Source organism: Nothobranchius furzeri, chromosome 1 (genome assembly GCF_043380555.1).
Source record: "Nothobranchius furzeri strain GRZ-AD chromosome 1, NfurGRZ-RIMD1, whole genome shotgun sequence".
NCBI lineage: Eukaryota > Metazoa > Chordata > Actinopteri > Cyprinodontiformes > Nothobranchiidae > Nothobranchius > Nothobranchius furzeri.
The window spans coordinates 90,968,198-90,990,282 of record NC_091741.1 but is presented as its reverse complement, the minus strand read 5'-3'; the positions used below and the strand labels follow the sequence as shown (position 1 = coordinate 90,990,282).

At 40.2% G+C, this 22,085-nt stretch overlaps 1 long non-coding RNA gene across 1 annotated transcript; it reads right to left on the bottom strand.

Moving 5' to 3' along the window:
• Window positions 1-6,274: 6,274 nt before the first annotated feature.
• On the bottom strand, window positions 6,275-9,562 carry LOC139069939 (uncharacterized). Its single transcript, XR_011520608.1, has 3 exons — window positions 9,280-9,562; window positions 7,396-7,515; window positions 6,275-7,313 (listed from the first exon to the last, which is right to left on the bottom strand). It is a non-coding gene; the product is annotated as an uncharacterized lncRNA (long non-coding RNA).
• Window positions 9,563-22,085: the final 12,523 nt, after the last annotated feature.

The window sequence follows — 22,085 nt, the reverse complement described above, 5'->3', positions numbered from 1 at the left end:
GGACAAGTAAATAATTTATGTACTTTCACCAGAGTTTAATCCATAAATCCGACTTTCATTCTTTTTATTTTGTTTTGTTTACCTCCGACATTTCCAGCCGGGCTTTCCCCGGGCCACACTTCACCGTCCGCGGCCGAAGCAGCGCTCGGATGTGAGAAAACCGAGACAAGACTTTCTCAGACAGATGTGGTTTCCAACTAAGTTTAGCTCTTTTAGCAGCTGTTTATTGTGATAAAGTGATAAATTGTTTCTACAGGTCGTTGTTCATGTGGCTTCGACTCAAATTCACCTGTAATAATAAACGTTTTACTCATAATTTTTTATATTAGTTTAGAAAAGTTGAGCTAGGATAACTCCCCTTGCCGTTTTCAGAGACAACAACAGCAACAGTTGGCTTCTGCTCATACAGGTGAGCTGTGGCATCATTTCCAGCTCTCGCTCCAATTCACCAGAGGCGATCCTACATGCAAACTAAAGGGGGGCATTGGAAGGGCACCCCAGAAATTTAACCCCCTCCCTAGGCCAGATAGTTTGTGTGTGTGTATATCTATACATATCTATATACTTTTTTCTTTAGCAGGCCATATTGTGCAGAAGAGAAGATCTAGTTTGTCACCAGACAATGTGAACAAGCTGGTCTGCTTGAGTGACTGGTGGAAGAAGGAGAAATAGAGCTTGGACTGATTGACCAAATGCTACTGACTGTAAATAGTTAATCATGACCTATTCTGTAGACCTACAGTGCAAAATTTGTTGAACTGAATAAACAGCTATTAAACACAAATACTTATTGATCATTATTTATTTTCATCATCAGTTATCATAGTAAAACTGCTTTATCAGTCTGTAATGCATTATTGAAACAAGAAATACGCCTCCATTCTCAAAGACTTGCTTTTATTCATTATCTAGGTAGCACACACATATGCTTTTGGCAGAATTTGAATGAGCCATTTTAATCTAGATTAATCTAGATTAATTCCAAGATTGCAGTGAGATTAATCTAGATTAAAAAAATTAATCTATGCCCACCACTAAAAAGAATATTTTGTGAGACTAGAATTCTGAATAAATAAATTACATAGAAATACTGATAACAGTCCTTTGGAACAAACATTTAGCCAAAAGTGTGTCACTTCTCCGCATTCCTTGTGTCTAAACATAAAAAAAAAACATCTTAACATTTTGCAATCACCCAACAACACAGTTTTGTCTGTTTTGCTCATTTTAATGTTTGTGCAGAATTTATGTAAAACAATTCAAAAAGTCAAACTGAGGCCTAGTCCACATGTAGCCGGTTTTTTTAAAAACGAATATCCGCCCCTCCAAAAACTTTCATCCACACCACCTCGTTTAAAAAAAAATTCTGTCCACACATACCCGGATAAATACGTTGTTAAGGACATGCCAGACCTGTAGGCGGCAGTACTTCACCCGTTCTTAACCTCGTCCTTCGTCTGTGGTCTTCCGCAAGGAGCAGTAATTCCGCTTGCAAAAACAAACCAGCAAAAAACGCTTGGACAATTGATAAAGCGAGCGCAGCTCTGAGGCATCCGTGCTGTCGGCTAGTGTAAACACAGGTCGCACACGTGATGTCAGCCTTTTTTGTCGCAGAAAGTGATGTTGCAGACCTTAAAACTCCGGTTTTGTCTGTCCACACGCAGACACCCAAAACGGAGAAAACGCAGATCTTCACTTTGGCCGGAGTTTTCAAAAAGATCCGTTTTCGTGTGAAAAAACTCTGTTTTCATGTGGATGACAGGACAAAACGTAGACAAATATCTACGTTTTGGCAGATCCCCGGCTACGTGTAGACAGGGCCTAAAGCTAAAGGTACTCCAGATCACGTCTTCTTGTGTCTTAAGAGAGAATGTTTTATAAATATCTCCACTTCTTATTTCAATAAAAGGAAACTGTCTTGTCACATTACAAAGTGTAGGACTGAATCACAATGCTGTTAATAAACCTAATAGAATATTAAATACTGAAACACATTATTTAGTAAATGCACATTTAAAGAAAAATGAGATATTTTTTACATTCTTGAAATAAAAATTAGTGTGTGTAGGTGTGTTTGTGTGTGTGTGTGTGTGTGTGTATGTGTGTGTGTGTGTGTGTGTGTGTGTGTGTGTGTGTGTGTGTGTTGTGTGTGGGTAATGTTGAGCTGCTGGTGGGTATGGCTAAGCGGCAGGTAGATATTGTTGAGCTGGTTGGGGAAATGGTACCATCACCACAGCAGCACCCGCTTTTGCTCAGAAAGTGTGCGCATAGCGCCTTGTGTAGCCACGAATCTCAACTTCCTTATCCCAGAGATGAGCTAGAAGAACAGCTAACTGCCCCAGATTCTCCGTGCGGGTTGCTGCTTTGACCCTCTCACCCTCACCAGGCAAGGCAGCTATTTGCTCTTGCAGCTTGTTTAATATGTCGGTTGGTGTAAGATCCTTGAAGGGCATGTGGGAGCTTGTTTGGTTAAAAATAGCAAGTTAAACACAAAGGCAAATGCTGCGTCGATCGGTTGACAGTGCCGTCAGATTTGGATATGCGGGCGTTGTCAAGCCTTTGCTAATATTTAGCTTACTAAACTAGTGGGCCTGGAACTTTTTTTTGGTGAGGCGTCGCTCGGTTTGATTCACTCAGAGAATCAACCCTTCGACCGGCAGAATACCGTGCACAGGTACAAATATTTAATGTCAGTAACAGTGTGTAATTTACGGTATTTACTTTGCTATGCTCTTCTGGGACAGGGCTTAAGACTAGCTTTCTTGAGCTAGCCAAGCTGCAGGAACTATGGCGCGCTTCTGGCTTGTAAGCTAGCTTCAGGCATTGCCTGGATAATTCTGGTATAAATACGGAATTAATGCCCGGTATTCTCGTCTGGCTTTTTAGTAATTCCTGGTTGATCAGACTGGAAAAAGGGAGCTTGTTTCGTGCTAACAGTAGAGATCAGCGTTATCTGTCCCATGTCACACAAACTTCACCAACAGTGACAAAATCACACAACGAACGTGACAGAATCACTCAAAGGAGAAAAAACGAGATAGCCCTCGTTTTCCAACCAGACACAGAAATAATAGTTTTTCGAAGAATTAATGAATCAGAACCAACATGAAGTGGACAATTTTAATAAATCAGGCTGGAACTCGCTAATATGTAGAGTGGTAAATTTAGTGCTTTAAAAGCTTAATATATTACCTTTACACTTTGACCAATGTGATGTGAATTTCAATATAAATATGGAAATCCAGTCTGATTGGTCTTTAATGTTTAACCAGAAGATTTTTAATTCTTTGTTTATTCAGGGATTGTAGACCACTTCGTATTGATTCAAGGAAAGAGTCAGGTTTATAAAAAGTAAGAATTTATTTTCCGAACAATTAAAACATGACAAGTTAACTAATATTTACTGTGGTGGATGGATCTATGTAGATGGAAGGTGATGTATGGTGACTATATGTGAATGTGATGTCATCAGAACTTTTGTATCTAGAAGAGCTGAGTTCTGGGTGTAAAAGGAAAGAATTTGGTTTGTGTTAAGCTATGAGGTTGATTCTTATCAAAAAGGCATCAGATGCATTCTGTCATGTCTACGTACCCCAAGTGGAGACTCTCTTTGGGACTAAAGAGAGCCTTGGGGTACCCCACAGAACAGATCAGTAGAATCTGACATGATTTGGTTTATACAGACACTGTAACTTCTGTTAGAAAGGTACCATCTAAACCAGTCTAGAACTGTTCCAGAGATCCCCACCGAGTCACCAAGACTCAGTGCGTTTAAATGCAGCCAGTAACCGTTTTAAAACCCGAATATTCACAATAACCCGGTTTCGCAGGTCCATGTAAACACCGCCAGAAACCTGGATATGCTCATAACCGGGTTTTTAAAAACCCGGTTACTACACCTGGGGTAACCCTTTTCTAACCCGAATGTTTGGTCGTGTAAACGCACACCGGGATATCCCCATCAAAGCGTGTGTTCTGCGCATGCTCTGTTCGCAAGGAATCTTGGTCTTTTGAGTAGCGAGACGTCTTGTATGCGCCAGAACTCCGGAAGTAAACAACAAGTTGGGAGCAACATGGCGAGTTGCAGCACAGCACCACACTTTTGGAGTGACGAGGAAACTAAAGCGCAAACAAACGCGGTCGCTATCTCTTCCGAACTGGGAAACATGTTGTTGTTTTCACGGATACCGGAACGAGAAGAACCGGAAATGACGCATATTGCGTCTGGACGTAGTCCATACGTCCTGACGCTACCCCAACGTCCGCATTTACATCGGGTTATGCAAGTTAGGGGTAACTCTTTCTATTTATGCTTGTAATCGGGTTATTCTGATCAACTCAGAAACCCAAATACCGACCTTAACCTGATCATAACCCGGATATTGGCTGCATGTAAACGTAGTCACTGTTAATTAAGGTGCTGTGAAGATCTAACAATACTAACACTGTGAACTCCCCGTTGTCTGCAGCCTTCATGATGTCACTGGAAACTTTAAGCAAAGCTGTTTCTGTAGAATGCTTTTTACGAAAACCAGACTGGAATTTATCAAAACTGTTGTGTAGTTCCAGAAAAGTAATCAGTAGATCTGCCACAACCTTTTCCAATATTTTAGAGATAAAAGGTAATTTAGAAATGGGTCTGTAATTTTTAGGCTGAGATGAGTCCAAACTTATTTTTTTTAAGGATAGGTTCAATAACTGCATGTTTGAAAACAGATGGTACAGAGCCAGATTGTAGAGAAAAATTAATAAAATCTACAATGCATGGGCCAATTTGGTCAAACATCCTGCAAATGTTTTTAATCCAGGGACCTTTTTCTCTTGCTAGAAAAAGTCATCTGCTTAACAGGAGCTACTTTATCTAAGATACTGCAACATTGTTTATCCAATGACTGGATGAACAAGCTTGGATCATCACACTGAACTGAGCTGCTGTCAAATAATCTAGAAAATCCATCCATTGCTGACTGATTAATGATATGTCTGTCTGATTTTAGGTTGTGAGGGACAGATTCAACATGAGATAGGACATTAAAGAAAATGCAGCTGTGGTCACTCACATGAACCTCTTCAACATGTAAATGATTGATTTTTAGTGCCAAAGAGAAAACAAGACCTAGAGAGTGTGGCCCATTTTGTGTGTGGGGCCTGAAACATGCTGCTCTAAGTTAAAAGACTCCATGATAGACATGAACTCCACTGCTGTGCTACATTTAGGATCATTAATGTGTAAATTAAAGTCACCAAGGATTAAAATGTATTCTAGTTTGATCATTGATGATAGAAATTCTGCAAGTTCAGAGAGAAAAGGGACAGCTGGACCGGGAGAGTTAGGTATTTTATATGTGCCATGGGCCTTTACCTGAAATAACACACCTTACACAATTAGAAACAGAGGGGAGTGAGAGAAGGCCCAAACCCCCTCCGGAGTTTTCCATCGTCTCTCTCCCATATTACCTTTCCTCTTTACCTTAAAGAAAGTCAAAGCACATACAGATAATTTGGTAAATCGTAACAAACCTCAAAATACATTACAAAGCTCCCTTTGCAACGGGTGAGGGAAAGGCACAGAGACACATTGAAGTCAGAAGCCATGTTTCCTCTCACAAAGAGCCGAAGCTTGTGAAGAGCTTTTATTTGAACATACACACCCACAAATTCCACAAACACCCTCCTTGGCCTCAGAAAACAAATAGCATGAAACCCCCCGTTTGACTAGTTTGGCTTCAACTAATGGAGCAAAACACCTCGAGCAGAAAGGAGTTTTCTGAAAACACCCAAATGTAAACAAGTACCAAGGGTGAGTGAACTCTGCTTGATAATTAGGTCAGGGTTTTTCCTAACAGGGAGGTTGGTAGATTAAAATACAGTGAAATGCATTTTGTAACCCTGCTTTGATGACCTGACATTCAAAAGTTGTAAAGGGGCCATTTTTCACCAGATTACAGATGTGTTTGTCTTTAAAGACCACAGCAAAACCTCCACCACGACGTGTCAGGCGTGGTGTGGTAAACACAGAGAAATTTGTGGACATATTTCATTGAAATGTACTAAATAGCCATCTTACTGCCACGTCTCCGTGAGAAATAAATAGTCCAACTTTTCTCTGGTGAACAGCTCATTTATGTCATGGTCTGTGTCTTCCTTATGTGTCTCCTGATGTTTCTCCATCCCTCTCTAGATTCCCTTCTGTGTCTCATAGCGCCCTCATGTGTCCTCTGTCTGCATCTCATTTATGTGTTCTGTTTGTAGGCCTTCATAGCATTCCCTCAGGTCCGGTGTTCATTTAGTCATCCTCAGCCCCCTCCAGTTGTAGCTCCAGCTTCTTGTTCCCCAGCTCAGTATATGTGCGTGTGTGTAAGTGTATGTTTGTGTTAGTGTGTGTATGAGGTTACGTGTGTGTCAGTGTCAGTGTGTGTACAGTATGTGTGTGTATGCGTGTGTGAGCCCTTCCCTCTGTCTTTAGATAATTGTTGTTTAGTTTTGTGTTTTAGGTTTATTTGCCCTCCTCTGTTTCTGTTTTCCCATTTAGTTAAGTATACTCACCTGTCTTCCCTCCAGCCCTCACTCCACACGCCTGCTGCCATTTTCCCAAATTACTCCTCCCTTTGTATATAAGCCCTGTCTTGTCTCTGTCTTGTGTCGGTCCATTATGGTATTCTGTCATTCTTGTCTTGTCTCCAGTGTTTTTGATCTCTAGTTTTTGGACTGCCTTTGTATTCATTGGCTCCCAGCCTTTTGGATTTATTTTATTTTTTGGCTCCTCCAATCAGTGGCGGATCTAGGATTTTTCTGAGGGTGGGGCCATCAAGGGGCCACAATATTTATAGAGGGGCCACGAACAGTCCAACATACTTGCATACTATTCCCAGTTTTGTATGGTAGATACAGTTTACCCCAACACCATGTTGAAAAACATCAATGCAATTGTACATCAATTTTTACTGTACATTGACAAAATACAACCACACACAGCATTTGAGAAATTTTAGCATTCAATTTATTTTGCAAAGCCACAAATATCAGGTTAAAATATGTTTGTGTGTGGAAAAAACACCAGAAGAATATCACAGGACCCTCTGCTCTTGACTGGGAAATGTCTGGTGGGAAGTCAATTAAATAAGTCTGAGTCAGTTGCTTATATCTCTCAACCTTTAACATTCATGGCATTCAGAATCTGCAAGTGACTGACTGCAAAATTCAATTAAATTTAAAGAGCCTTTACAAAATGAGAAGCACACCACCAGGTCCTACTGGAACAGAACACCGTTCTGATGTCTGCGCAGGATTCTGTGCATCACACTGGAAGATGTCTGAAAACAGCAAATGATAAATTATCTAACATAAGCCAAATACATACACAAGCATTTATTACTTTCAAAGATCAATGTTTACCATTTGATCCTGCAGGATTAGTATTGATTGGTGACTCTGGTGGCCCAGCAGGATGGAAGGTTGAGTCATTAACTTCACTCTGGTTGTCTGAATTGGAGAGAGTCTTGTCCCAGTTTGCAGCTAAAATACAAATATATGTCAAACTCCAGCTAAATCCAGCCAAAACTTTGTTTTCTATGAGACCACATTTTTATTTATTTGAAATTGAAGACTTCAAAGATTGGACTATAAAGATGAGATGTGGTAGATGTAGACAAAGAAACCAATACAATTTAAATCCATTATGTTAATGTTATAGTAAATCACATCACCATGAAGTGGAAGAATTCAGTAAACATATGTGCCATTAGTACAAGATAACATCATTTAACAAATTTGAGATAATGGTGATTTTTTTTATTTTTACCTAGAATAATGGCAGGAAAAGTTGGACTAACAAAGGAATATCCAAAACACAAAATCTCTTTGGAAAACTTAACCTTGACCTTACTTAATCAACCAATTAGAAAATTCAGTGTTTCAGACAAGGACTTTTCCCACACATTTTACAATACATCAAAATGTCACAATTTAGGGAAACCTTGAAGGAATTGTGGGAAAGGAAACTTAACTGCAACATTACTGATGATGAATGGAAAGATGCTTTGAGAAACGTAAAATCATTTACTAAAGGGAAGCAACTTTGCCACTAATGATTTGTCACGATTAACAACTTCTATCAATTTAAACAATAATCCTTTATTTTTGGTGCTTGGAATAACTGACCCAATTATTACTGATAAATATAAAAAGCTCAATGCAAATTTTCTGTGCAAGAAAATGACTCCACATTAACTGGATCAGCTCCAAGATAAAATGGGAAAAGGTTATCCTCAATTATAAGCAGAACACACTGGGCAGCATTAGGTCGTTTATAAGTGGTCAGTCCGTCCTGCTGGATAATGTGGTGCAATCATGATCTTTTTACAAAAGATTATGCGATGGCGGTGAAAAGGGAGCTTGGGGGCGGTCTCTGCGTTGCCACGGACTTCAGTTTATCTTGGACATAACTTGCTTTTTATTGCGATCAAAGCCACACTCATTAAGCTTTTTTAACAAGCCGCTCCAGAAGGTGTCTGTCCCCGTGCAGTCTCTGGTGATCTGAGCTTCAACTCTTACGGAGAGGCTCCCCGGCCATCATCTCAGCTGATTCTGTTTAGAAAAGCCAAACTTACGGCCCATGTTTACTTTCATTTTCAATATAGTTGCCGGCCGGAGCTCGGCAGTAACTGCCCACGTGATCATGATACCCCCTTCTGTTGCGCCAAGTTGTAATATGCATTCACAAGTCCGGCGTTGCGGTGATATTAGTATCAACCGTGGCAGCACGAATGCCACAAAATTCCCGCAACACCATGCCGCCACGGCGCGTTTATATTACACGTACGCTGATTTCCCAGCATGGTATGTCCTACAAGAGGCTGTCTCTCGTGTTTATCTGACATGACTGTTGCACAATAAAGATTATATTCTTTCTGACCTGATAAAGGGGGAATGGAGGTCCCTTGCCCTGTTCCAGCCTCTGGTCTACTGCCTCCTGCTGCTCTCTCTCTGATTTCTCCATGCTCGTTTTCACCAGCTGACACACTCACTCTCTTGGGAAAAAACTGCAGAATTCCCGCCTGTATCTGACCCTTTCTTTTCATGTTCTCTATCAGACAGTGCCAACTATTAACACACGAAATGCAGATTACAAAAGAAGTACATGGATTAGCAAGGGCTAACGTTTTTTCACAAGCCCTTTTTAACATTACCTTTAACTAATGTCGGCATTGCTTTCCATTGGACTTATTGTCAGACTTGACTTACATAGCAACTGTGAGTAAACAGTGATTCGTGACTTACCAACAAACTCCTCATAACGTGGACTCTCATCAGATCCGATGTCGGTTGAAAAGTTCTCCCTTCTTGGAATCTTTCAAATCTTCTTCTGTTGGATTTCACACACTATTTTGCTCCTTAGCGCCACACGGCCACTAGTGTTTGGACTCGGAATTGCATCCACCTATAATCTCATCACCGCACAAAGGACAGATGAGTGACAGGACAGGGGCACTACAGGGGCCAATCATATTTCAGCAGGGGCCAGTGCCCCTGTGGCCCCGCCCCTAGAACCGCCAATGCCTCCAATAAAGGATTTTTTCTTATATCATATCCTGCCTCGTGTCATCTTGGGTTCCTGCATTTGGGTCCTAACAATCCAGCGTATTGTGACAATTTACAATAAAGGATTTGTTTGAGATGGAGCGGGCATTTAACAGGGCACATTGAACTTAATCCTGGAGAACATTTGTCTTCTTAACCTGTTGGAGAGGTATGGGTCGTAAACATCTGGTGTTCTGGGTTCTCCGGCCATGAACAGTTTATGTCTTTGCTGGTTGATAAATGAACTGGAATAGGGAAACTTTTGAATTTGTCAGCAGAAGACAACATTTTGGGGATTGTGACCTTTGAAGGACACACAGAAGACTGTTGCATCATGGGAGGACTGTAGGGAGTGATGTTATTTGAAGTGGAGGTTTGAGCAAAGGCCAAAGAAGGTGAAGATCTCTGGGGTGTAAACCGTCATGTCTGTGGAAGGGAATCCACCATAGATATATATCTATGGGACTGCTGAGGTTGCTTCTTCCAGACTACAGGATCCTGCTGGATGGGTTTAGATGGTTGGGAGGGAAGAGGAGGCCTGGAGGAATCAGCTGGTGGTTCCTCAGCAAGTGGAGAGAAGCGGTTTGAAAGACTGAGGTCAGGTGGGGGGTTGGGATCAACCACAGGGGCTCTTCTACGGCCATGTACCACAACCTCTGACCAAGAAGAAAATTGGTCAGGAGTAGAGCTGGAAGTCAGATTTCATGGTGCAGAGGGATCCCAAGCAACGGTGTCTTGAAGTAGAGAGTTTTGCATGGATGTTTTATCTTCAAACTGACCGACAATGGTCTCAGACAGTAAAGGAAAACGAGACCTTAATCTATCCAGCACCATTTCCTTCTTTTGCAGTACAGCAGAGAGTCGTTGTATATCCTCTTTAAGGTTTCCATTTATTTTATTTGCTTTAGAAAGCATAAAGGCATCACTGTGGGGCAGAAGGAGTGGGAGGACAGACATTCAAGACAGCTTCAAGGTTGCTTACACTTTAGCTGAACTGCCTCTGTCGGATCCGAAAGATTTGTATTCCAAATAAAGGTCCAAGAAGTCAAAAAGTCCAAAAAATAAACAAAGGTCCAACAAAGTTCCAACAAAATCACAAAATCCAGTGATTATTGATAGGAAAAAACAGGTTTTAAGAGGAATTAGAGTACAAAAAGTAGGAGCTGAAGTAAACATGTCTGCCACGTCTCAATGTCCAGATAGCAAAGAGTTGTCGCTCCGGACGGCCGTTTCAAAGCGCTCTCTAGAACTGAATGCTGAATGATGGGAAGCTGGAATGCGACTGCTGAATCACCAGAGTGATTCTGTTTTAATATTCTCATGTTATGAATTCTTGGCCAATTGGAATGTGCCATGTTAAGGGATATTACCAAGAAAACCTCAGACATCATGCCTTCTTGAGATACCGGATGCACTGATCTGGGGTAAAGAAATATCTATGTGTCATGAGTTTAACTTAACTTTAATTTGTCCTTGTGTCGGGTGCAGGTGGCAATTGCCTTGTCATTTCAAACAGTACTGATTACCATACATATAAATCATTCAATGCAATAATTCATTTCATTTCAATAATTCAAGCACAGATAATGAAACATTATTATTATTCATAAAACATTTGTTAATTTCATTTCTTGAAAGCGTTCACTTTATTGAGAGAGTGGGCACTCCTGCGGTGTTATTAGAGAAGGCTTTGTTTGGGAACATAGGCTGACAACGTGTTCCTCCTGAAATGTCAACAAGGTTGCAGTATCCTTCTGGGCTTTTAGGAAGATAAGAGTGTAAAATCCACCTTGGAGAATAGAATCAGGTCTGCAGATGACCGGTGGCATATAAGTCAATCTGTAGTTGAAAAGTGACCATTTCTGGACATTACAGTGTGCGCATTCTAAGAAATGCTGTTGCAATAATAAAAACACTGAAGACCATCTCTAAAAGCTATAAAAAGGTTTAAAGGGTAAGCTCATTGGGAATCATTCTCAAAGATAAGCTGAAAATAAATGTACAGTGTTATTTATTTATTCATTATTATTAATTAAAAACTATCTCTCTCTTTCATTAATTGTATGAGCCTTCTACCTCTTTTTTGTTTTGTTTAAGAGGACCCTCATGAAAACGAGACGGGACATCTCAAGGGTTTTTCCTCTTTAAATAAATAAATAAATCATGTGTTCAAATCTGTTGGAGAGGTTCTAATTTTATGTAAACAATTTAAAACCGTAAATTTTAGTTTCTTTCATACAGATGTTGGTGTGATGCTTAATGATCTGTTATTTGAGTTTTGGTCCAAGAGCCAAACATGAATTGATTACTTTCCTTTGGCAGTTCTTAGTTTTTTATTCCATCTAGCCATGTTTAGTGTTTTTTACAATTTACTTATTTTTATTCATTTTCACTCAACCCATCAGGCCTGTGTCAATGATAGGGTTAGCAGCTGGCCACACACCCATTATTAATTTATTAATCACCCAAATTATATTAACTTATAAATCATCTTGCTGTCTCCTTGCCTCCATGGGATTTCTCTTTAGCAGTGAGAAATATGTTTCTGGGATCTAGTTTAGCTTACCAAAATGAGAGATCCCGAAAGGCTCTTTGCTGAAAACTTCACTTTTTGGATTGTTAACCGGCTCAGAGCTGGATCTTTGAGAGACAGCATCTATTTGATTTGCTAACTTCCATTTAAATTTTAAGCCTTTTTGCAATAAAGTTCTTTGCCTCAGTGTATGCTCTTTGGGTCCATCACATAACACCTCTAAAGATAGTCAACATAGCTCCTTACTAAATACATTTGTTCACTGCTTTTTGAGGCCCAATGAAACGCTTTTATCTGATTCACACATCTGGTTTTTGGCTTAAGGACACTAAGTCAAAAAATACTTTATTATTGCTGAAATATTTGAACGACCTGAGCTTCTTCAAGAAGTACAGTGGCATGTCTAGAAAATGTTTTGGGGGTGGCCAGGTAGGGGCACAAATTTGGACAAGGGTGGCACATGTAAACCGTGAAAAAATATTCTATTTTATTGTTGTACAATTACAAAGCAATAATCATAATCTTATTCGCTGCTCTAAACAAAAGTAAAGTCAAAGCACAATTGTTGGTACCCTTGGGTCAATGAAAGAAAAATGCACAATGGTCACAGAAATAACTTGAAACTGACAAAAGTCGTTGTCGTTGTCATCGCTGTCGTCTTCCTCCGCTTATCCGGGTCCAGGTCGCGGGGGCAGCATCCCAACTAGGGAGCTGCAGACCGTCCTCTCCCCGGCCTTCTCCACCAGCTCCTCCGGCAGGACCCCAAGGCGTTCCCGGACCAGATTGGAGATGTAACCTCTCCAAAGTGTCCTGGGTCGACCCGGGGGCCTCCTGCCGGCAGGACATGCCCGAAACACCTCCCCAGGGAGGCGTCCAGGAGGCATCCTGACCACCTCAACTGGTGCCCAAACCACCTCAACTGACTCCTTTCAATCCGGAGGAGCAGCGGTTCTACTCCGAGTCCCTCCCGAATGTCCGAGCTCCTCACCCTATCTCTAAGGCTGAGCCCGGCCACCCTATGGAGGAAACTCAATTCAGCCGCTTGTATCTGCGATCTCGTTCTTTCGGTCATTACCCAAAGCTCATGACCATAGGTGAGGATTGGTACGTAAATCGACCGGTAAATAAAGAGCTTGGCTTTCTGGCTCAGCTCCCTCTTCACCATGACAGATCGGCTCAGCATCCGCATCACTGCAGATGCTGAACCAATCTGCCTGTCAATCTCCTGATCCCTCCTACCCTCACTCGTGAACAAGACCCCGAGATACTTAAACTCCTCCACTTGAGTTAGGACCTCTCTCCCGACCGGAGTTGGCAAGCCACCCTTTTCCGGTCGAGAACCATGGTCTCAGATTTGGAGGTGCTGATCCTCATCCCAGCCGCTTCACACTCGGCTGCGAACCTAACCAGCAAGAGCTGAAGGTCAGAGCTGGATGAAGCTAGGAGGACCACATCATCCGCAAAAAGCAGAGACGAGGTTCTCCTGCCACCAAACTCGACACACTCCACACCACGGCTGTGCCTAGAAATTCTGTCCATAAAGGTTATGAACAGAACCGGTGACAAAGGGCAGCCCTGGCGGAGTCCAACCCTCACCGGGAACAGGCCCGACTTACTACCGGCTATGCGGACCAAACTCACGCTCCTCTGATAAAGGGACTGAATGGCCCTTAACAGAAAGCCACCCACCCCATACTCCTGGAGCGTCCCCCACAGGGTGCCCCTGGGGACACGCTCATAAGCCTTCTCCATATCCACAAAACACATGTGGATTGGTTGGGCAAACTCCCATGCCCCCTCCATCACCCTTGCAAGGGTACACAGCAAAAAGTCTAGAGTTGATTTAACTCGCACAGAGTTGATTTTAACACTTTTTCAGGGTTTATATAGATACACACTCTACAGAGTTAATTTAACACTTTCAAAATAGTTAAAAATTTAACACTGTTCTAGAGTTCTCGTTTAACTCACAAAACAGAGTTAATTTAACACTTTCAAATAGTTAAAAATTTAACACTGTGCTAGAGTTCTCTTTGAACTCACAAAACAGAGTTAAATTAACACTTTTTCAGGGTTTATATAGATACACACTCTACAGAGTTAATTTAACACTTTCAAAATAGTTAAAAATTTAACACTGTGCTAGAGTTCTCTTTTAACTCACAAAAGTTAAAAGTTACGAGTTAAATTAACACTGTGGGATGACATAATTAACTCTGTTCTGAATCATTAAAAACAAACATTATTTACTTTGTAAGTGTTAGTTTAACAGTTTCAAGTGTTTGTTATCAACTCGGAAAAAAGTTATTTTATGATTCTGTTTAATATAATAACAAGCAAATCACTTTTTAAACATTCTTTTATTTTGGAAACTGTAAATCAAACAGTGCAAATTGCGGCAAAATGTACAAATATTCATTTGCAACTCCATATGAGTTTTGAATATCAAAGGGCTTGTAAAATTTCAGCTCTGTGGTTTGTACAAGGTGCCTATCCTCACTTTGAACAACTCTGAAAGCATGACAATGAGCATCAAAAGTCTCTGTGAAAAGCTGTTTTGTTAACAAAAACACATTATTGTCAACTAAAAGTACATCACTTATCTGACAAAACACAGGCATTTCTTCATGCATTGCACTACAAAGGACAAGTCCAGCTCTGTATTCAATACCATCTACTCTAACCCAGTTAGTTGAAAAAACATTGTCTGACGCTATTTGAAGCATTTCATTATTTGCCAGATCTTCATCTGTAAGGGTAAATGGTTTGACAGGCCCGTGCTCGTTTTGCTTAATGGTTATTGTTTCCCAATGATACGCTGTGGCCATTTGATGCTTTTTAGCAAGTGATTTAGTAATGTTTTTAAAATTTTTTGAATAATTTTTAAACAACTTGTGTTTGGCTTCAAACCTCATAGACCACATATGTAACAATGGACCAATTTTCCTAATAACAGATGGGTAGTGGATCATAAAATGATGTTTAGGTATCAAGTTCCTCTGTGGATACAATAACTTAAAGAGTCTGTGGTGCTCAACAATCAAATACTTCAAATATGTCGTACCCAAAGTCAGGATTGGAGAAAATACAATGTTCATTATTTCTAGTAACAAAAGTAACATGGACCAATTTTGGTCTCCAACAGGAATAATGTCCCCAAACGAAAGTGGAATATTTTTTAAAAGGCACAGTGTCTGAATAGAATTCAAACCTATACTATTACCAGCACTCTCCAAAATAATTTTTGTCGGACGTTTTTTTCTTTCTAAATACCCATAATCAAAACTATAAATCCTGGAAAGCAACTCCTGCTCTGATATGAAATGTTGAGTTAGATATTCAAAAAGTAACTTTAATTCATACTGAGCAACACCCTCGAGAAGATCATGCATTATGTCAAAGGAATAGTTATTTGATACATGAAAATACTTTAAAGAATTAAGTGAGGATTGTCTTTTTAAACCATATGCTGACTTTATCTGTGGGCTTTCTTGTAAAGATTTATAATGCGTTTCAAATATCTCTTTTGAGCGAAGGATTACCTTTGGATCATCCTCACTGTAGACAGATTGACAGTCACTTTTTTCTAATAAACACATCCGACAAAAGTAACGACTACTGAAAGACTCATTGAATCCAAGAATTGTGTGCATCCCTAAATTATCTCCAGTTACTTGAGAGATTGTACCGTATACTGGCTCATCAGAAAATGGAAGACTAAGCCCTTGGCTTTCCAGAATTTTTATATCATTCATCAAAGGTTCCAGAATAGCATCAAAACCATATTTGTGAAGATCTTGAGTATGAAATAGTGATATCAAATGAATGTTCATCAAAACTGAATTAAATTTAGGAGGGAGGTTTCTTAGAACAAAATAAAGACAACCAATTTTGTGAATTCCGTCTTTAGGGGATTGGCTGGTTCAAAATCATCATAGAAAATCTGAATTTGTAATGCACCTTTTTTAGCTGAAAACAGAGGATGTGCTTTAAAATAGCTTCCATCAGAGAAGTTTGCATAAGTGTCCTGCTCAGATTGATGTTCTCTCTTAAGTAAGGCACATATTTCTGGGTTTCTGCACATGAACTGTAATGTTTCTAATATTGGCACATATACAAAAGTATCATTAACTGGAATTTGATCATAAGTACCAGTTTTTTTTATTTCGCCTGCTGTCATATCTTATCCCTAATGTTATTTCTATTGGCTCAACAACACCCCATTTTTGGTTGAAATATTTGTTTCGTTTCCATTCTGTATTAAGATTTGTGAATGGGTTTTCAAATATTTCTAATGATTCATTTATCACAGAAATGTTGGGATCAGTCACGGGTAATACAGAAACAGCTGCTTGTGTTGCTTTCAAATGAATCTCTCTAGTTAGTTCTTCTAAATCCCCCACAATTGAGGAAACCAAACTACCAGAGATCCCACTGCCCTGTAATTTGGCCACTATGGATGCACACATCTCTTTAGTTTGATCTTTAGAAATCGGAGAAGTACTCTCATTAGGAGCGTCATCAGAACAAAAGTTATCTACGGGGATTACCTGGGTGTCCAAAGCATCTGCCTGACCTGACAAAACTGGATTACTAGATGATGAACCTGCAATAGCTGAACTTTGTGAAACTTGCTGAACATCACTATGAACACTATTAAGATGCCTGCGAAAACCTGCATATGTCAGGAACTGATGCCTGCAGCCTTGCTGAGAGCAAAATAATTTAAACTTTGGTCCAGGATAGTAGCTATGCTCAACTCTTAAATGTGAAATCAACAGCTGACTGCTTGGAATCAGTTTCTGACACATAAAACAGGTCAACATATTTTTTTGCCTGACTTATTCACAGAAGAGCACAGCTGGCTGGTTAAGCAGCCTCGCTCTCAAGTCCCTAACTCTGGGTGACTCCTTCATTTTGCCTACATCAATGTTATACACTGTTGTCTGAATGAATGTATAAAAACTCACCAGTGCAGCATCATAAGAGACATTAAACACAAAGTGTGTTTTGAATAACTCATCAAATGCTCCAAGAGATCGGTTTGCCTGGCATGGGATGAGGCTCTTATCCATGACAATGTAGAAGCTTTCAATCTTGCTCCTCTGACGCCCAACAGCAAGGAGGTATGGCTGCCGACCCAGCTGACTCTGGAGATGTTCCTCCAAACTGCAGCAGGACTAGAATTAAAAACAGAAGAACATAAGAAATACAGCAATAGCCATCATGAAAAATCAAAAGATTCATACTTGCTAGTGAAATAATTTAATCTATTTTTAAGAAATCCTTTCAATCTATTGTTTTGTACAAGTGTATGAATGTGAAGTGAAAAATTACTGTACATTATCAGTTACCTTATGAAAGAAAACAAGTCTCTCCACTGCATCACAGGCACTGATTTTGGGAGACTTCTGTCCTCCTGGTGGTGGTGGGAGGAGATGTATGAGCAGCAACAAGGAGGCCATTTCTTGGTCATATGCTGAGGACAAAATCAAAATGAACTTAACTTGCGAAACATTTCTTAAATTTATGAAAACACTGAGCAGTATTGGAAAGTTTAAACTGTCAATTAAATTCAGCTTTACTTAGGTACTCACCAGATGCCTCATCTTGATCATCTCCGGGAGATCGTTCTGCTGACTGGACCAAACTTCTTAACTCAGGTGTTGAAGTGAGCCGCTTTGCCTCCTTGATGACATTTGGCTTGAAGAACCCATCCCACTTCTGCAACAGTCTGGAGGAGGTGTCTTCATTAAACAGAAGACTGAAGTCTTGTTCAACCTTTGACAAAAAGCAGATTAAATTATCATTATTTGGTAAAAATTTACATTTGAAGACTTAAACAACTTATGAACACCTACCAGTCCTTTTGTATCCAGGAACCGTGGGAAGGTTTTCAGAATATCTGATCCTCCGTTGGTATCTTTGATAAGCTTCTGACGATGCTGAAAAGTTTCTCTCATCTTCTGAAAAACCAGGGTCCTGTCAGTGGTGTGATTAAGCAGAGATATGGCCTCCTGGCAGGCATCCCCAAAAAGCTGGCTTTCAACATTAACAGCTCTCTGGACATTGGGGCCTCCAGATGAAATTTCACTGGAGCTACTTGGTGGCACAGGTGACCCTTTTCGAATCTTCCTTTTGACCGTTTTAAGGCGCCACGAAATGTATCCTGTGCTGCTAGCTGCATCATAAAAGTGTTCCTGAAAAAGGAAATTAATAAAACAATCATGCTTTTTTTTACGTAAAATTAAATGCCATTGGACAAAGTGTGGTTTCAGAAAGCAAGTTTGCAATTGATAAAGAACATTACATAGCCTTTCTTGGTATATGGATCCTTGAGGGATGGGAAGAGTGTCACAATCCCCAGGGCATACTCCTCTCGGATTGCTTTAGTAGGGAGGTGCCTGACAGAAGATATTAAGTTAGTGAACAAATGGTCCATTTTCACAATAATAAGTCTAAAAACACACCTACCCATGTTTATCAATCATGTGAGCCACTAATATGTTCACCATTTGTCTTCTTGTGGCATCAGTTAAGGTTTCAGTTGTTTCATACTCCTGCAGTACTTCTTCACTGCCAGACTTGCTTCGTAGGACACCTTCAACCAGCTATCAAATGATAAACAGATAAAAGAGCCATTACACGGTGCTATGCAGATCACCTAAACATGACAAAACAGGGTTAAAGAGTTTAGAGGCACACAGAAATCTGGGTTAACCTTTTTAGCTGACACTGCAATATTAGCACTCTCAGTTTTTTGCTTCTTGCGTGGGATCTCATCCATCAATTTTGTTGATGTTGATGCATTGGAGCTGGAACTTGATTCAGACAATTCTGAAGCAGAAGACCAATCCGAGAGCTCTAAAAGACAACATCAGTAATGTTACTGTATTTGAAGAGCTGTAGAATTATATATTTGCTTTTAAAGCTCACCTTCATTGCACAAGACTATCAGCAGCACATTGCCTTGTATAATGAGGTCACTGAATATTTCTCCATCAACTTCAGTTCCTGTTGCATCCTTGTATGTAATGCTTGCATCAGGTGGCAGGCAAAATCTTTCCAAGACTGGAAAAGTAGAAAGGAAAATTTTTGTTTAAATGGGAAGTTGAAAAAAAAGTTGTCTAATTAGCCAGATGTTAAAATTTGCTTTATTTGAGTATAGAATTTTTATTTTATGTTGATTATACGATTAGAATGGTGTACTCATTACAAAAATTAAAATACATTGTTTTCCCCTTTTACTCATCATGGATTAATAAAACTAACTGCACTTCAAACACACTTAAATGTCTATTGTTTCCTTCAACAGAGTTTAAACAAATAACAAACCTTTCTCATGGAACTGATGAAAGTCGAACTGCCCCTCAGCCTCATCCAATTTCACATACTTGTGCCGGTCACCATACTTTACCTGGATCAGCATTTCACTTGTGCATGGAATAAACCTAAAAAAAACACACACATTTGTTAGTTTACCAATTTCTTTTTTATTTTATTTTCACATTGCCCATTTTTATTGGGATCAATAAAGAAATAAGTGTGTCTCAAATATAAATTAATGAAGTAAAAAAAGAAAAGGAAAATATACAAAAATAATTTATAATATAAAAGTATATTTTAATGCTGAAAATAAACAAATAATCCATGTCTTGTTTTTCTGGAATATAAATAAGGTGCTTTTTTTATTTAGGGATGATGTCTTGACACATTATATACTTAATTTTAAATAACTACTGAACAACTGCATCAACATCAGTGCTTTTATTTCCAATTGGGTTAGTTCAGCATGGTTTTCTCAGATGTCTTTCACCAAGCTTCTCTGCACACCATGCAGATACTCGATCGTTCAGTGCTGACATTCTCATGAAGCATTTTTTTCAGGAGCTTTTGATCAAGGTGACGCACAAGGTGCTTAAAGCACGCGCGGTCCAAACTGGAGCGCGCGCACCGCGCACGGTCTTTGAAGCACACGCGCGCGGAAATAACTGATGGTGAGCGCGCGCGTTCTTTAAGCAACGTGCGCGGTGCGCGCTCTAAGGTTTTAGCGGGTATTTGAAACAACACGGTTAAGAGCCGGTGAGCAACGGCCTTCAATAAATGTGGGTCAGCGAACGGTTATATAGTTGTTAGCATTAATAAATGTGTCGACACACAATAACGCATTAACATTTTCAACCCTAACAGTTGCCATGAGCTAGCAAGCTCTTCACGTGGGCTGCTAGCTAGCAGATACAGTTTGTGAAGTTATTGCAAAAATAACATACATTCAGCGACCGTTCAGTTAGGTACTAGCTTTTAGAAATAGTTACATCACACACTTTTAAAAGTGTTTGGGTAAAACTTAAAACAATTGTACTTACCGTGTTCGAGGTTAGACAGCGGGAGATGAACAAAATGGACCCGTTTTCAAATTGCACCAGGGTAGACTGAGAAGCAGGTGGGGAGGAGCTTATTATACTCTTAGCAAAGTAGATCCAACACCAGTACATTTAACTCTGGGAAAAAACTCAAACACTGGACTCCATTTTAATCCAAAAGTGCTAAAACAACACCGTGAGAGTTAAAATCAACTCACAAATGTTTAACCTTGAAATTTTAACACATTAGTTTTTGCTGTGTATAGAGCTGGTCCACAGTTCCACGGCCAGGACGAAAACCACATTGCTCCTCCTCTATCTGAGATTCAACTATCGATCGGACCCTCCTCTCCAGTACCTTGGAGTAGACCTTTCCAGGGAGGCTGAGGAGTGTGATGCCCCTATAGTTGGAACACACCCTCCAGTCACCCTTCATAAAGATGGAGACCACCACCCCGGTCTGCCACTCCACAGGAACTGCACCCAATGACCACGCAATGTTGCAGAGACGTGTCAACCACGACAGCCTTACAACATCCATAGCCTTGAGATACCCAGGACAAATCTAATTCGCCCCCGGGGCTCCGCCGCTGTGTAGTTGTTTGACTACCTCAGCAACTTCTGCCCCCGAGATTGGACAGTCCATCCCCAGGTCTCCCGGCTCTGGTTCCTCCTCGGAATGCACGCAGGTGGGATTGAGGAGCTCCTCAAAGTATTCCTTCCACCACCCGACCATAGCCTCAGTTGGCGTCAGCAGCTCCCCATCCCCACTGTAAACAGTGTGAGCGAGTCTGACAAAAGTAATGATAAATAAAAATTCTAACCAATGAAAGTCAGACATTGCTTTTCAGTCAGGCTTCAACAGAATCTTTTAACAAAAATAAACCCATGGAACTAGCCGGGACAAAACTGATGATACACCTAAAAGACTGAAAATAATGTGACCACAGGAACATGTTAATTCAAGGTGTGTCCACTAATTAGCACCACAGGCTTCTACAATCTTGTGTATAGGGCTCCAGGTAGTCACTGTTGTTTGGTGACATGGTGTGTACCACTCAACATGATCCAGAGGAAGCGAAGGGAAGAGTTGTCTCAGGACTATGAATAGTTAAATATTGAGTGTCACGACAAAGTGCCAGGAGGCGTGCTGGTTAGTATTGTATTACTTAATATTAACAAAAATATTAAGCAGTTGTTAATACTTTTTTTATTAGTTTATAATTTGTTTAATAATGCACATTAATAAAGGGACCCTTCTTGTAAAGTGTTGCTGAGAATCCTTCCTACATTGTGTTTTTAAATGTAAATGCAAAGATATCCGCATTTTGTCGATGTTCAGACCAAAATCCTGTCAAATACTAAATGCTAACATGATGCCGTGAAGCTTTAAACATTTCAAACAAAATGCCATGAAGTCCACCGGGCTGAACAGTGACTGTGTGCTGTTGTCATGTAACTGCAGAGTGCTTGGTTCAGATTTTAGCTGCAGCATTGTTGGGATATTTTTGTTCTCTTATACTTTCTTGGGATTTCTATAGTTTCCTTCCCAAAGCCCCAAATTGTTCACGCTGTACGCATTTAAAAAGTGAGAGTGTGGATCATTGTTT